Source organism: Eleutherodactylus coqui, chromosome 4 (genome assembly GCF_035609145.1).
Source record: "Eleutherodactylus coqui strain aEleCoq1 chromosome 4, aEleCoq1.hap1, whole genome shotgun sequence".
NCBI lineage: Eukaryota > Metazoa > Chordata > Amphibia > Anura > Eleutherodactylidae > Eleutherodactylus > Eleutherodactylus coqui.
Window position 1 is genome coordinate 237,049,970 of NC_089840.1, and position 16,565 is coordinate 237,066,534.

The 16,565-nt window shown below is 49.0% G+C and overlaps 1 protein-coding gene across 1 annotated transcript in view; it reads right to left on the bottom strand.

Annotated features, from left to right (window-relative positions):
* MFSD13A (major facilitator superfamily domain containing 13A) overlaps positions 1 to 5,609 on the bottom strand; it is a 30,258-nt gene extending 24,649 nt beyond the window's left edge. Inside the window, exon 1 of the mRNA XM_066600927.1 lies at positions 5,523 to 5,609. The gene's annotated coding sequence lies outside the window, so the exon portion shown is untranslated. The remainder of the gene's footprint in view (positions 1 to 5,522) is intronic.
* Between the last annotated feature and the right edge of the window lie 10,956 nt (positions 5,610 to 16,565).

Consider the following 16,565-nt stretch of genomic DNA (forward strand, 5'->3'; position numbering starts at 1 on the left):
AAGGGGTTGTCCCGCGGCAGCAAGTGGGGTTATACACTTCTGTATGGCCATATTAATGCACTTTGTAATATACATCGTGCATTAAATATGAGCCATACAGAAGTTATTCACTTACCTTCCCTGCGCTGGCGTCCCCGTCTCCATCTAATTTCAGCGTCTAATCGCCCGATTAGACGCGCTTGCGCAGAAGGGTCTTCTCCCATCTGTTCGGTCCGGCACGAGCGGCATTCTGGCTCCGCCCCCGTCACGTGTGCCGATTCCAGCCAATCAGGAGGCTGGAATCGGCACATGTGACGGGGCGGAGCTACGTGATGATGCGTAGAAGGGGCGGAGCCAGAATGCCGCTCGTGCCGGACCGAACAGATGGGAGAAGACCCTTCTGCGCAAGCGCGTCTAATAGGGCGATTAGACGCTGAAGTTAGACGGAGCCATGGAGACGAGGACACCAGCGCAGGGAAGGTAAGTGTATACCTTCTGTATGGCTCATATTTAATGCACGATGTATATTACAAAGTGCATTAATATGGCCATACAGAAGTGTATAGACCCACTTGCTGCCGCGAGACAACCCCTTTAAAAGAATGAAAACATAAAGTTTTACATTTCCATATGTTCTTCATGGACGGCACACATACCGATATGCTAAACTTTTTATGCCACAAAAAAAAAAAAAAAAAAGACACATATATGGAAGGTCAAACATAGTCAAAAAGTCTGCACTTCTGAACTACATTGGGTCAGTTACAGTCCATGGCAGGGTGTCAAATTAACTTTAACCAAGGGCCACATCAGTCTCAGGCTGAAAATCACGCAAGATTTGTGCCCTGCAAGACGTACCAATACACATGTATAATCATACACATTAGTAACGTTTTCCTGCATGGCGAAGCAGGAAATAAATTGCAGCATGTTCTATCTTGTGCGCGCTCTCACATCGCAGCGCTCATTGCTTCCAATGGGGCCGGCAGCAGCGGCGGCCTCATTAAAGGAAATGGGAGAACTCCGCGATCCTCGCATCCATGGGGCCTTCGCATGGTGGGGAGCGCGATATCAGGGCAATATTCACACCCTCATATAGCTCTCGCCAGTGGGAAATTAGGCTTATGGTTGCCTGCAAAGGGGCCGAATGTAATTGTAAGGCTGGCTGCACACGGCCGTGACGGGCTCCAACGCGGAATTCCGCGTCGGAGCCCGTCATGGCGCCCCCCAGAGACCCCAATACTTACCTGCGGATCCGGCGTCCTACGTCCCGCAAGAAGCTTCAGCGTGACGTGCCGCAGCATCATGTGACACGCCGGCCACGTCACGACACGCCCACAGCGTCACATGACGCGCCGGCGGTAGGCGGGGAAGCGGTTTCACACTATCTTCCGCTACAGCGGAAGATAGCGTGACGGACGGCTTCCATTGACTGCAAAGGAAGCCATCCGTGCGTACACCCACAGCAAATAGAGCATGCCGCCGGTGAGGACGGGGGATTTCACGGTGCGGAATTCCGCACAGTGAGCATTGAGCTATTAGGTTCAATAGAAGCTAATAGCTGCGGGCAACACAGCGGATTTGGAAATCCGTCCGTGGGATGGAGCCCTAAGACTGTATAGTAATAGTAACCCCCACAGTGGCTGCAGTAGTAATACTGACCCCAGTAGTTATAGTAAACCTCATAGTAATAGTGCCCCCATAGAGGCCACAGTAGTTATAGTGAACCTCATAGTGACCTCAGTCATAGTGGTCCTCATTGTGGCTGGAGTAGCTATAGTGGCTGCAGTAGTAACCCCTTTAGTCATAGTTGCCCCCATAGTGGCTGCAGTAGTAATAGTGACCCTCTAAATAATAATGGACCCTATAGTGGCCGCAGTAGTTATACTGACTCTCATAATGACCTCAGTCATATTGGCTACCATAGTAACCCCTTTAGTCATAGCAGCCGCAGGAGCAATAGTGGCCCCCATAGCGGCCGCAGGAGCAATAGTGGCCCCCATAGCGGCCGCATGAGCAATAGTGGCCCCCATAGCGGCCGCAGGAGTAAAAGGACGGTGCATGCAGACAGCAGGGTAAAAATAGGTCAGCGGTCACATACTCTGCACTGCCACCACCGGATCGGAGATACAAGCTGGGCGAGTGGAATGCCTGCGGGTTTGCTGCACGGCCGGCGGTATATAAAATGAGACAGCAGGCCAGATTCGGCCCTGGGCCTGTGTTTGACATGTGTGGTCTACGGGTACATCAGGTTACACACAGTTACACACAGATTCGGCCCTGGGCCTGTGTTTGACATGTGTGGTCTACGGGTACATCACGTTACACACAGATTCGGCCCTGGGCCTGTGTCTGACATGTGTGGTCTACGGGTACATCACGTTACACACAGATTCGGCCCTGGGCCTGTGTCTGACATGTGTGGTCTACGGGTACATTAGGTTACACACTTTAATACTCTAGTACTATAATACATGGACTTCCCAGATGGTTCCGGCTGGCGTGTAGAGCCCTTAACATGTATGTACAGCCTCAGTCCGCTCCACAAGCCGTACACAGGCACATGTGTTGTGGCTACACTTCAGCTATAAATCCCAGATTAACCATGAATCTAGTGACCTTCTCCAGCAGCTATATGGACCCGATCAGGTCAGATCAGGTCAGATCAGGTCAGGTCAGATCAGGTCAGCAGACAATCTATAAGATAACCTATCAGAGAAGGGTAAGTATAATTAAAGAGCCCCGGCCCCTCACACAGAGGCCCAATGATATCCTGTGTAGCGGACAGATGACATCACACACAGGTGGAGGTGAAGGAAGCGACAGCCCCTGATTACCGCATGGATTAGTACATCAGCGGACTGACCCAGGGGCACATATAACACCTTGGGAGGTTTTTTGTGAGTTTTTATAATCTTTCCTTAGGATAACTCTGGAGAGCGCAGCCCGATGTACACGAGCGGAAATCTACCGCGATTTTCCGCTCGTGTTTAAAAATTGCGGCAGGCCCTGATTTTCCATGATGCACTTATCATTATGATAGGTCCATCGCAGAAAATCACTGTGACTTTAGGCCGGCTGCACACGGCCATGATGGGCTCCGCTGCAGAATATTCTGCGGCGAAGCCCGTCACGGCGCCCCCCAGAGACCCCATACTTACCTGTGGATCCGGCGTCCTCGCTCCTGCATGACGCTTCCCCGCCCACCGCCGCTGCGTCATGCAACATGCCGGCCGCGTCACATGACACGCCCACCGCATCACATGACGCAGCCGGCCGTGTCATGTGATGCGCCGGCCGCGTCATATGATGCGGCGGCAGTAGGCGGGGGAAGCGTTTTCAAGCAATCTTCCGCTGTGCTACAGCGGAAGATAGCGTGAACGGACGGCTTCCATTGACTGCAATGGAAGCCGTCCACGCGTACACCCGCGGCAAACAGAGCATGCCGCCGGTGAGGTCGGGTGATTTCACGGTGCGGAATTCTGCGGTGGAATTCCGCACCGTGAGCACTGCGCTACTAGGTTCAATAGAACCTAATAGCAGCGGGCAACGCAGCGGATTTTCGTCACGAATTACGCGGCAGAAATCCATTTGTGGGAAGGAGGCCTTAGTGTTCTCCTGCGGCTGAAATCCGCTGCATTATAACGCAACGCCCGTGGAAAGGCGGCCTTAGTCAGACCTCATCTGGAATACTATGTCCAGTTCTGGACAGCTCAATTTAACCCTTTCTAATCCAATTTGTATCCTGGTTTTCCTAGGGGGCTCACTTTTTTTCTGCTGTTATAAAACGGCGCTATCTGCTGGCTAAAGCCGGTACTGCATGAGGTGACACATTGGATAGGCTCCGACAGCAGAGAGGCTGGCAATATAGAGTAAGAGAACCCCAACGGATGTCTTCCAACATCAGAGCTGTACAGCCTTAAATCATCCACGGACAGATCAGACGGGAAGAAGCTGCAGCGGAGCCGCGGACAGCGCCTCTGGGTGATGTATACTTTTAAAACAAAATATTTTTAAGCTATGGCTTTTTTTTTAGGGGTACGGCTTATATTTTAAGCCCACTCCCCTCCTTCCCCCCTGTGAAAATTCTTGCATGTGGTGCTACAAAGTCGCGGTATCACTGCAGCTACATCGCACAGACCAGCATGCGATATCGCTGCTATTTTCTCGCGGCGATGCCGCGTCGCCCCTATAGACGAGGCCTTAAAAGCATGCTCCATTTTTCTGCTGATCCTGGGGGACAGCTTTCAATCAGCGCGTGTGCATTCAAGGGTGAACACCCACTTGCATTTTTTTTTGCGCGTTTTTTCACGCGACATCGCAGCGTTCTTTTCACGCGATTGTCAATGGGACTTTCTAATGTTAAAAAAGCATCGCACAAAAATTGCTAAGTACAAACTTTCCCATTGACAATCGTATGTAGTGAGTAGAGGAAGCTGCACTGGCAACCCCTAGCATGGCAGACCCAGCCCAGCTCTGCCAGGGACTACTGTCACCATAGGGGGATGTTTTCAGTCTATGAACAGAGTCCTGGCGAAGAGACTTGAGCTGAGCTGGAAGAGGCGAGGATAAGATTATTATTTTCACATATGGGGAGCAGGAATTTAAAAAAAAAAACTCAGACATCCCCTTTAAGGGGCACAAAAAGGCACTGTTACTTTGGGAGTATTATTACTTTTCTGAAGCACAAAGTGGGCATGATTAATTTGCAGGGAACACAGAAAATAATTATTTCTACGTGGGGCTTATTACAGTGTGAGGGTACAAAGCGGGCATTATTTCCTGTGGTGATCAATATGGGAGAGCAGTATTACTTTGTGGGGCACAAGAGGGGGCACCTTAACTGTGGGAGATACTGTGATGGGCATTGGGGGTAGAAAAGTGTGCAGAGACGATATGGGAAATCTTCACGGCTGTCTGGACCGAATGGGGAAAAAAAAGAAAGAAAAGTGGATGACATCAGAGATAATGGACCGTGTGATCACAGGAGGTAACTGCACTGTAATCACTATCACTGTGTAGAACGGGTATCTATTGTATGGTGACTGCACTATTTAGAGCCGAGCCACTGGTTATACAGTATATTTGGGGGGCAGACCACAGAAAAAGTACCTCCAGGAGGGAGGTGTGGAGGGCGGCGGTGAAGGGGGGCAGGGGGGACAGTGGGGGGCCCAAGCTGAACTTTTGCACCTAAGCACCCTTAGCTACACCCTGCGTATAGCGCAACCATAAGGACCCAACAATACGAGACAACTGCCCTACTGTTGCTTCAGGCAGCAGGAATAATCCCAATATTAAGAGAATTGGGAAATTTCTTATTTCAAGCATTTCTTTTTGCCAAAGACCCATAAAATGTCCTTAATGTCACCCGTTATTATGTATATGTGATGACCGATCTGTATCACTGCATACAGAGATACTCCAGCATGACCCCTATGGAGAGGAGGTAGTGACTACGTGTATGCATAGGCGGGCTCCATGGAGGACACTCATGGTTACTACAGGGGGCACCGTGTGCCCGGTGACCCGCACACCCCACTTACCTCCCCCTGGCACGTCTCCGCGCTCCCCGGATGTCTCCTCATTTCCTTCTGTTAAGAGAAGTGAGCCCGGATTCAATCGAGCCGGGCTGCTGTACACCACTGCGGGCTGCAGGGGTCGCTGTGAGGCGTTGTGAACAGATGACACGTGACGCGTTGCCCGGAGTAAACATGGCTGCCTCGGTTACACAGCAGATCAGCTACGTGCTGCTGCTGAGGCGGCAGCGCGGTCCTCCTGCCGGCTGCTTCACCTCTGCACATAGCACTAAGCTTGCTTACTGCTATTATGCCCACATGAGGGGCACTGTGGGTCCCTCTGCTGCGGGCTTGATCATCTGTACAATGGTGGAGCCCTATAAAGCTCTTTTTGGAAAACCCTTGTTAGAAAAGTTCCTTTCGCAGTCATCGAATGCAGCCATAGGCGCCATTTATCCAAGACGGCCCAAAATGGTGCCCTTTCTTGTACTACGGGCACCGCAGAAAACCGTATATAACATGAAATACATTTCTTATCCCATTGTGGCCAATGGACCATAAATGCGACTATAGCTATGTGTGCAATAAATGTGACGTCATTACTTCCCGCTCCAGCAGGGAGGGGGCGCTGTTGGCACCACCGGGCCAAAGGCACATTTTTGTTTCCTGTTCCATATTTGCGTGTGCCTGGGTACCGCCTATTTGCGTAATGGACAATTTTTCACGCCGACCATAAAAATCGCATGTCCTATTTTTGTTTGTATCAATGAGAGCCATGCCTGCAGTTACAAGCGTCGGCCACTACACGGAGGTGCCATTGCAGCGCTGATAGCATGCATCCGCTAATCTGATCAGTCGGGGTCTCGAGCAATGGACCCCGGCCGATCAACTATTGATGACCTATCCCAATGATAGGTCATCAATAGTATTTCCCTGGAAAACCCCTTTAATGTGGCGCCTCCCTGTAAATAGGGCGCAAGTCGCACGGGGAAGTGTAAGCTGAATGTTAGCTGTATACTTCCATATGTAAACAGCTCCTTGCCTGTATAAAAAGACAGAATTGTATCTTTTAACTCTCTCAGACATCCTCTATGTGGGTTGTTCGGTCACATGACATTAAATATCACACAAATTATCGGCAGCGTCATATATTGGTGGTAGACTATTTTTAGGATGTTATATAGTTCCTGTACCCGTGCATTACTCCTACGGTGAGCTTTGTTATAGCTTCCTTAAGAATCCCCATCTAGGTGTTACGTTGGTGCGGGGCATGTGAACAGCAACCTAGACCATTATAATATATTATAGCTAGAGGGATGAATGGACTCAAGACCACCAAACAAAGGCTGCTTTTAAACGAGCCGATTCTCAGGCAAACAAGTGATGTCACCGCGGGCTCGTTCGCTCTCATTCAGCCTGTTTAGACAGGCAGATACATTGTTGGCGTATTCAAACTATCATGGCTCAGCCTTTCACATTCGCTGTATAAGCGAAAACGGCTTAAGGGAAAAAGGCAAGCAAGTCTCTACACCACAGAAGTAGGGGAACCCTGCTTAAATGCAGGGCGATCGTTCCAATAAGGAGGGGGAATCCAGGCGGTTGCAGATGCAGGCTGGAGTCCAGGCGTTCGCAGGCGCAGGCTGGAGTCCAGGCGTTCGCAGGCGCAGGCTGGAGTCCAGGCGTTCGCAGGCGCAGGCTGGAGTCCAGGCGGCGGCAGGCTGGAGTCCAGGCGGCGGCAGGCTGGAGTCCAGGCGGCGGCAGGCTGGAGTCCAGGCGGCGGCAGGCTGGAGTCCAGGCGGCGGCAGGCTGGAGTCCAGGCGTTCGCAGGCGCAGGCTGGAGTCCAGGCGTTCGCAGGCGCAGGCTGGAGTCCAGGCGTTCGCAGGCGCAGGCTGGAGTCCAGGCGTTCGCAGGCTGGAGTCCAGGCGTTCGCAGGCTGGAGTCCAGGCGTTCGCAGGCTGGAGTCCAGGCGTTCGCAGGCTGGAGTCCAGGCGTTCGCAGGCTGGAGTCCAGGCGTTCGCAGGCTGGAGTCCAGGCGTTCGCAGGCTGGAGTCCAGGCCTTCGCAGGCTGGAGTCCAGGCGTTCGCAGGCTGGAGTCCAGGCGTTCGCAGGCTGGAGTCCAGGCGGCGGCAGGCTGGAGTCCAGGCGGCGGCAGGCTGGAGTCCAGGCGGCGGCAGGCTGGAGTCCAGGCGGCGGCAGGCTGGAGTCCAGGCGGCGGCAGGCTGGAGTCCAGGCGGCGGCAGGCTGGAGTCCAGGCGGCGGCAGGCGCAGGCTGGAGTCCAGGCGTTTGCAGGCGCAGGCTGGAGTCCAGGCGTTTGCAGGCGCAGGCTGGAGTCCAGGCGGCGGCAGGCGCAGGCTGGAGTCCAGGCGGCGGCAGGCGCAGGCTGGAGTCCAGGCGGCGGCAGGCGCAGGCTGGAGTCCAGGCGGCGGCAGGCGCAGGCTGGAGTCCAGGCGGCGGCAGGCGCAGGCTGGAGTCCAGGCGGCAGGCCGAGGGGGAAACCCAGGCGGCGGCAGGCCGAGGGGGAAACCCAGGCGGCGGCAGGCCGAGGGGGAAACCCAGGCGGCGGCAGGCCGAGGGGGAAACCCAGGCGGCGGCAGGCCGAGGGGGAAACCCAGGCGGCGGCAGGCCGAGGGGGAAACCCAAGTGTCTGCTCACTCGCAAGCGGAGGGGAAATCCAGGCCTCCACACAGAACAAAGTTCACACTGACTAGGCATCAGCACACCTACAGACGGCAGGGAATTCTGGTGACCGACACTACATCAGACAGAGTTCAGACCAAACAGAACCGCATGCACGCTGTCACCAGCATTCAGTAAGGAGAGGATGAGGTATAATGACCTGCACCCTCTAGTGAGCGGGGCTGGTACTTATGTGCACCGATCCCAGGTGATTTGTACCATCTGCCCGCCAAATCAGCCCCCACTTGCAGTGATGTACACCTGAAAGTACTACAAGCCCCAGGAGAACAAACTATCACAAACATGACAATAGGTCCATGTAATGCATTGTGTTATATCTGTCCCTTTCACCTGCTTATCAATCTGGCCATTACATGTCATCTAGAAGGTGGGGATGGTTGTTAAATACCTGATTAGAGTATGATTTCTTTCCTATTACCTATCATGTTAACATTACACCCAGTTGGTAAACAGATTGCGAACTATTAGTATCCTGTTTTGTAAAGGATGTTGGCTGTAAGTCTATTGAACATTGGTGTGAATCCATGGATCTGTTGTATACCAACGGTGACCAATGTATACAGAGATATTAGCCCATTTGTTTAACAGTAAATGCAAATGTCAGAGAGAACAAAGACCTGGTCGACGCCAACACCCTGTCAATTCATTAACATATTACCAGGGCTTACAAGTGTACTGGAAGTTGATGATACATTTATTTCTCTGCGTCATAAGACTTTGCAATCAGCAGCTCCTATGATGTGTATGTGTACATTCCCATTATGTTCTTAGGATCTTCTCAGAAGAACCAAAATAAGCTATCACTCACAGCAGAAATCACACTGGTGCTCCCCTCCATACTCGTTTGTTCTCTGTTCATTTCTGCTTTCATGGATTCTGTTTTCCTTCTGGGATTGGACCCGTCCTATGATGGAACTGAGTACCACCTGGTGGACCCCATGGAATATAATGGGGTTTGTGCAACTTCCATCATGCCCTCCATCAGTTTGCACCATGCTGCACTATTTCATCTGGGACAGATCTGCACCAGCATCTCTGAATGAAGACTTCAATGCAAATATGAACAGAGCCTGAGGGTCCTCTTTCACGGGACTACTGTCAGGCGGTTCAGAACCCAACAGCCATCCCATCGGTCATCACACACAGGAGCGATAATCACTAACTTAGGCGGCTAACTTCACACGAGTGAGTGCAATATTGGGCCTTTAATCATGACCCGATATTGTGCTCACCAACATGCGGTTTCCCAGCAGATTTATAACAAAACCGCCTCACATCACTTCGAGGAAGTAGCACTCCTTTCGGCACAGCACCGGAGGATCGTGGAGTGTCTCCCATTGTTTTCAATGGGAAACCTCACATTGCACTCTCATGCACCTACGGTAGCACGAGGTACCACCAGCCCCATTGAAAACAATGGGTGATGAGAGGGCACGCCCACAGATAGGACATGCCGTGATTTGTTTCCCCCATCACAGTGCGATGCAGGAAAAAAATGAATAAATAAAAATCGCTCATGAATATGATCCCATTCAAAAGAATGTGGTTCACATTGAAAACGGCCTAAATGGCGGTGGAGCGTACTAGAGATCTGTTCCAGCCACTCGCCTCCATTCAGTGTAAACAAGCAGTCGTTTATAGATGAATGACTGCCTTTTTACATGGGACTTTTTACAAAATTCCAAGAAATTAGCAATTCTCGCTCCCTTGCCCCATTTGCTCCCGTATTTACACGGCACGACAGTCGGCTGTAATTGCTCTTTTGAGAGATTATTCGGGCGACTATCCGCTTGTCTAAAAGTACCCTAATGAGACTACTTGATTCCTTCCGTCTGCCATTGTAAAGCTAACCATACACACAAAATCCATGGGGCCATCCATATGAACAATCCTATCAGCAATGCTGACGATTAAATTGCACAATCAGGGATTCAATAAAAAAAACTGTCCCCCTGAGACACCGAATGGCAGAACCCCGAAACGCGTCGTACCTGTATCACACATACACTTATATTCTCTTTGTATTTTTGATTTTTTTTGTGTGTGTTTTAAATAAGTTGTTACTTCATCGCAAACGAGTTGGAACTTCTTTGGATATCCTTTTGGTGATTACAAGGCACCATTTTCGCTTTTGGGTGGGGTCTCTACGGAGAGGACCTTCTACACAAGTAAGTCACTTGCATTAAGATTCTTTGAAGTATTCTTTCCATTTGCTCCCAGGATCTTCATTCTTATGCATTTTCTCTATTGTTATCCCGGGAACCTATCTGGTGTTAAGGTACACCGCTACATTGGTTTGAAGGGAGCAAAGAAGGGCAGTCTGCCAAGACAGCCATGAGGCCTTTCAGAAGGCCCCCGGCTGCTATGACACCTGCACGCATATTTAGGATTTCAGCCGCAGTTCAGCAGCGCTGCTGATTAGAGCCACCTGATTGGCTCTTCGGCACCACTTGACTACACAGCGTGCACACGGATTGCCTTCAGCAGCCGTGCACTACACACTACAGTTAAGCAGCCGTGCACTACACACTACACTTAAGCAGCACGGGGTTAGGGTTTAGGGTTAGGTTTAGGGTTAGGGTTTAGAGTTAGGTTTAGGTAACCCTAAACCTAACTCCGTGCTGCTTAAGTGTAGTGTGTAGTGCACGGCTGCTAAACTGTAGTGTGTAGTGCACGGCTGCAGAAGGCAATGTGCATGCACGCTGTGTAGTCACGTGGTGCCAAAGAGCCAATCCGGTGGCTCTAATCAGCAGCGCTGCTGAACTGCCGCTGAAATCCTAAATATGCCACCTGCACGGCTCCCCCGATCTCACTGCGGGGAGGCCGTACAGGACCCCCAAACATTGGTCTGAATTGACAGCGGCATTTAAAGGGTTAATAGCCGCGATGGGCCGTGTGGCCGATTGCAGCTATTGCCCGCGGGTGTCAGCTGTAATAAACCCGCACTGTATAGAGAGAGATATGGGGCTGTCACTAAGGGGTTAAGGCTGTACAGCTACGATTTTGGAAGACGTCCGTCGGGGTTCTCTTACTGTAAATTACCAGCCTCTCTGCTGTCAGAGCCTATCCAACGTGTCACCTCATGCAGTACTGGCTTTAGCCAGAATATAGCGTTTTTGTATAACAGCAGACAAAGAGTAAGCCCCCCCCCCCCCCCTAGGAAAACCAGGATACAAATTGGATTGGAAAGGGTTAAGGTACTTTTAGATGATCCAATAATCGTTTGATTTTCGGCACACTTTAACATTTTACGGTCATTTTATATATGTATTTAGTAACCATCTGAGATGAATAGAGACAGACCCATGGGGTGGAGAGTGATCAACTATGACTGTATGTGTGAAGGATTTCCACTTTCAGCCAGATGGTAATTTAAGGCTCTTAGTAAGTCATAAAAGTATACAAGGCAGAGGGAGAACATTCTGTACAAATGGTACGGTGAATGCACATCTATACATTAGACACAAACAAACCAGTGTAATCCTATACTACAAGTAGTATTCTAAACCACAACTATCTCCGCTGTGGTAGAAATAACATGATGTGGCTTTGAAGGGTTATCCCATCTCGAAAAGCTATAGCACACCAGTAGGATATGCCATCACTTTATGAACAGTTGAGGTCTGATCTCCGCCCCTGAGGAAGCCTCCCCATTTTTCGGTGGGGTACTTACTCTTCTTCTTCCCCGTTACAGCCTGTTCTCTTTTTGGATAACTTCTGTTGTACCATATATTTTCTGTTATTGAGATTGAGATGGAAAGATCCTGTGCCATTTAGGTTATGTACATTGCACTTTCATCATGCTACTATTAAACATGGCACTTGATTTGTCTGTGACTGTTATTAAGTTAGATGGTGATATGGGAGGATGATCAGAGGCGTAACTTGAAGCTTCCGGGCCCCAATGCAAAACCTGTAACAGGGCCCCAACTATAATGCTTTATTCATAGTACTGGGCTCCCTATATGCAGAAGAGAGGCCTTATGGGCCCCCTAAGGCTCCTGGGCCCGGGTGCAACCGCATCCCCTGCAGTTACGCCAGTGGATGATGTTATTCTGAACTGTATTTAATGACATTTGGGGGGTGTTTACTCAATACATGTTCCTTTTTCCAGGGGCAATGGGGTTGGTTGGTCACTTAGCGGGTTGACCGCCTGGTTTTTGTCCTTCTTGTTGATTGACACTATTTTAATTGTTTTTATGTGTTCTGTCCACATATTGATATTTTCAATAAACCTTGCTATTTAGTGATTGTATAGTTGCTGTACAAGGGGATTTGTGTACATACTGCCTTTTACTTTGTATCTTCTACTACTTTACAAAGTGAAGGTGCATCAGTGGGGGTCCGACCTATGGGGCCCTTGCTGATGCTAAGAAAGAAGAAGCAGCAATGCTGGTTTAGTGATGTTCCTGTCTAAAGGCCTTTTTTCCATTATCGTTCTAAAAAATCGTTGAAACGAGCAAAAATGAACGATAATCGTTCAGTATACATGCGACCAACGATGGAACTGAGAGTTATACATTTTCATTTATCGCTTTTCACTCATCTTTCATTTCATGCAGGCATAAAAACCATCGTTGGCTCATTTACTAACTGTTGGTTTTAAATACCCATTGTTCAGTTGTTCTCAGTTACCTATATAGCGAATGTAAAAGACTGAACGATTTCTCGTTTGAATGCGCCAACAATGTATCTGCCTGTATAAACAGGTTGCGTGAGCGAACTCTGACATGGTATGCTCATTCAAACAAGAAATTGGCAGGTCTAAACGGACCCTGAGGCTATCCATACACATAAGATTTCAGTTGGCCGAACTTGTTGATTTTGGCTCGTCTGGCCGATCATCTAATGTGTATGGTGGCCTTCCAATGCTCCACTGACGGCATATGTCGGGGAGATAAGGATTGGGCAGATGTCGAAGCAGAGTCAGATGGGCCCCATTGACTATAATGGGCTCCGTCTGCTTTCCACCCAACGTTTGGACGCAAGTAAAAGCGCTCAGGCAGCACTTTTACTTCCGTTATTTTGAGCCGGATCTGTGATGGAATCTCCGTCCGAAGGCTCCAATGCAGATGCTAAACCGGCCATACACCAGCATGGCCAATATCACTGTATACAGGAGATGTATATACTTCTCCCTGCATATAGTGACATCGACCATGTATACAGTAGTGTAGTCATGCTGGCATAACCTGAGTATCTCCTGAATATGATTCTACACTTTACACACAGTTAAAATGCATAAAAAACCTGCATGTGGCTTTAAAAAAAAACTGCATGCCGTATTCAAAAACCACTAACGTTTTAACGTTTTTAACGAACTTTTTCTGCTCCATCACTATCCAATAGCACATATACACACCGCCCATACACAATGTAATTACATATGGTCGGTGTTGATTATGCATCAATAGAGAACAATGGTCTCTCTCTCGCGCGCGCGTAGTACGCCACAAGATAGAACATGCTGTGCTCTTTTTTGCGCTTGCATATTACGCAGTTCCTACTTGCAAATGTGAGCGAAACTGCGTAATGTATTTAATTGCAAGCGAATTACCAAATGCATGTACAGTGCACGCGTAATAAGTGGTAATTATATGCTTCTGTGAGGCTGGCCTTAGGGGCTATAAACACATTTTCATATAGTCCAGAAAATGCGTAATGTGTGGAAAGCTTATGCAAAGGGACTTCTACGGGAAGGGGTGGGTGGGTACAAACTGAACTTTTGCACCCAGGCCCCTGAGCCTCTAGTGACGCCCCTGCTCCACTGACATTGTACTGTACATTGCTGCGGAACTTTGGCTCACATTCTATAGCTGAAATTCCGCAGCAATTACACTGTGTGTAAACTAAAATCACAGGTTAATTGCTTGTGACTTCTGTGTTATTTACTGTTCCTAGAGTTGTCCAGTCCATTAACAATCTAATCTCTACGGTAACAGTCCAAGGATCCCTGAGATAAGTGGAGCAAGAAGTTTCTGGCAGCCGTTTATCTCCCTTATTAAAATAACTTGAACGTTCTGCCAAGCCGGTACTACATGCTCATGAGGGAGGTGACAGCTGTAGGCCAAATATTCGTACATGGGTGTTGGTAAACATCCTGGTCCATATTTGTAAAGAGGCTATCTATGATAGCGCTTCATTAGTGGGTATAATAGCACACAATGAACTGCATCCCAAACTTGAGTTCAGTTGACCATCAGTAGACTTGTGCTATAAGCTAAGCAATGTATCCCATTCAGTGGAGCTACTTGCTGACATATATTGCTATGATATATGCAGTGTCCCTAGAGAGACCCCGGACATCTGATATACGTGGGGAGCTGGGAGGGTAAAGTGATGGCCTGTCACGGCGGCACTTACCAGACTCATTTCCCTGAGGGATAGCACACACAGCCAAGGCCAGAACGTACCTGCAGACCACCAAAGACACCCCGAGGATAGGGAATGCCAATAAACAGGAGAATGGGGGTTGCAGTTGTCACGGGTGATGCCACCATTCCTACACACCGGAACAATCCTTGGCGAAGAATAATTACAGACGGAGACAGTCTTTAAGTACCATGAGTCCCTAGGAACGGTTAGGGCCCGGCCTAAACTTTTACTTACCAACTTAAACAGATTATACAAGGCAATTCAATCAGATTTTACAGTGCAGGCAAAGAACTTTCAAACTTAATAAAGATTATTTTCTTGCAGTATCTCCGCCCTGACTTGGAGACGCGTGGATGTGACAGTTAAAGGCTGCATTCCCACGAACGTATATCGGCTCGGTTTTCACGCCGAGCCGACATACGTCGTCCTCATGTGCAGGGGGGGGGGAGATGGAAGAGCCAGGAGCAGGAACTGAGCTCCCGCCCCCTCTCTGCCTCCTCTCCGCCCCTCTGCACTATTTGCAATGGGGAGAGGTGGGACGGGGGAGGGGCTAATTCTCAGAACTTAGCCCCACCCCCGTCGCACCTCCTTTCATTGCAAATAGTGCAGAGGGGCGGAGAGGAGGCAGAGAGGGGGCGGGAGCTCAGTTCCTGCTCCTGGCTCTTCCATCCTCCCCCCCTGCACATGAGGACGACGTATATCGGCTCGGCGTGAAAACCGAGCCGATATACGTTCGTGGGAATGCAGCCAAAGGGTGTATCTCTACGCAGTGATCCTGGCTCTGGACGGCCGCTTAGGAAAATTAGACAATTAAAGACTTGATTAGTACCTCTGCACTGGCCTTGTCTTGAAGAATTACTTACAAATGCTCTCTCACTATTGGGGACCCTCACTCCACTCACATCCAGAATCCAGACATCACGGGAAATCTCTCCTCTTCTTCCTTCTTCACCACAAGGAGGCTGAAGGTGCTTCCATGTGGCTCTGTGTTAGACTCTCTCAACTGCAGAAGATGGACTCTCTTTCCGGCTCTCAATCACTCCTATTTATACCTTCTCATACACCGCATGATATGACAGACTGACATAATTACATGCATGCTCTGATTTTATTAAAGTTAACCCTTCTAGCGCTGCAGCTGTGCAACATACACACTGGAAATAACAAGACAAGTTTTGCACAGTGCACCAACAAAGGACAAACATGTATAACATTTATGGAGGGGACCAGCATGATGTACTGGGCCCCTACATATATGCTGTAATATAAAAGGTCTGTCTGGTAATACATTGTTCAGTGCAGACAATGAAACACTGCATCCACTTTAAATAATTACCTTCCATTTCTGACCTGTAATCATGTGCATTAATTAACATGAGCATATGTCAAGTAATACGACAGACAATCCCTGCTATCATCTGGCTTTGGTTCCCAATCCCAAACACTATACGTCCAAGCAACTGTTGATAAGTAGTTCTTATATCTGGCTCTTGCATCCTATTTCTCAGTACATCGGCTTTACATGAGCCGTATTAACAAATTTTCATAGGATAGTTGCTAGTGCTTTCAGGTAAGAAGCTTAACTCATCACTAGGGTCATACAAGGTGATTCAGTGTAGGTAATTCAGTGTAGGATTACAAAGAAGTAATGACAAGGTATCGGTTAGCAGTACTTATTGTGAACTATGTGTTGCTGTATACAGCAATTAGTGGTCATGATTGTAATTAGCATGCGGTGCACCTTTAAAGCTCTGTTCATGCATATTTTGGCTCACGCTGTTGGATTAGATTTATTTTTTACATAAATTTGTATACTGCAGAAGTTGGATTTGTAAGGGGAGTAACCAATACTTTTCTCCTCCGATGATATTTAAACATTGCCAGTGTCACTGAAGAAATATTGTTTCCTGGCTGCTGGCTTGCAGGAAGAAGAGTCCAACTTCACACTAGGTTCGATGCTGACATCATAGAGGCAGTGTGATGGCGCTGAGTCGGA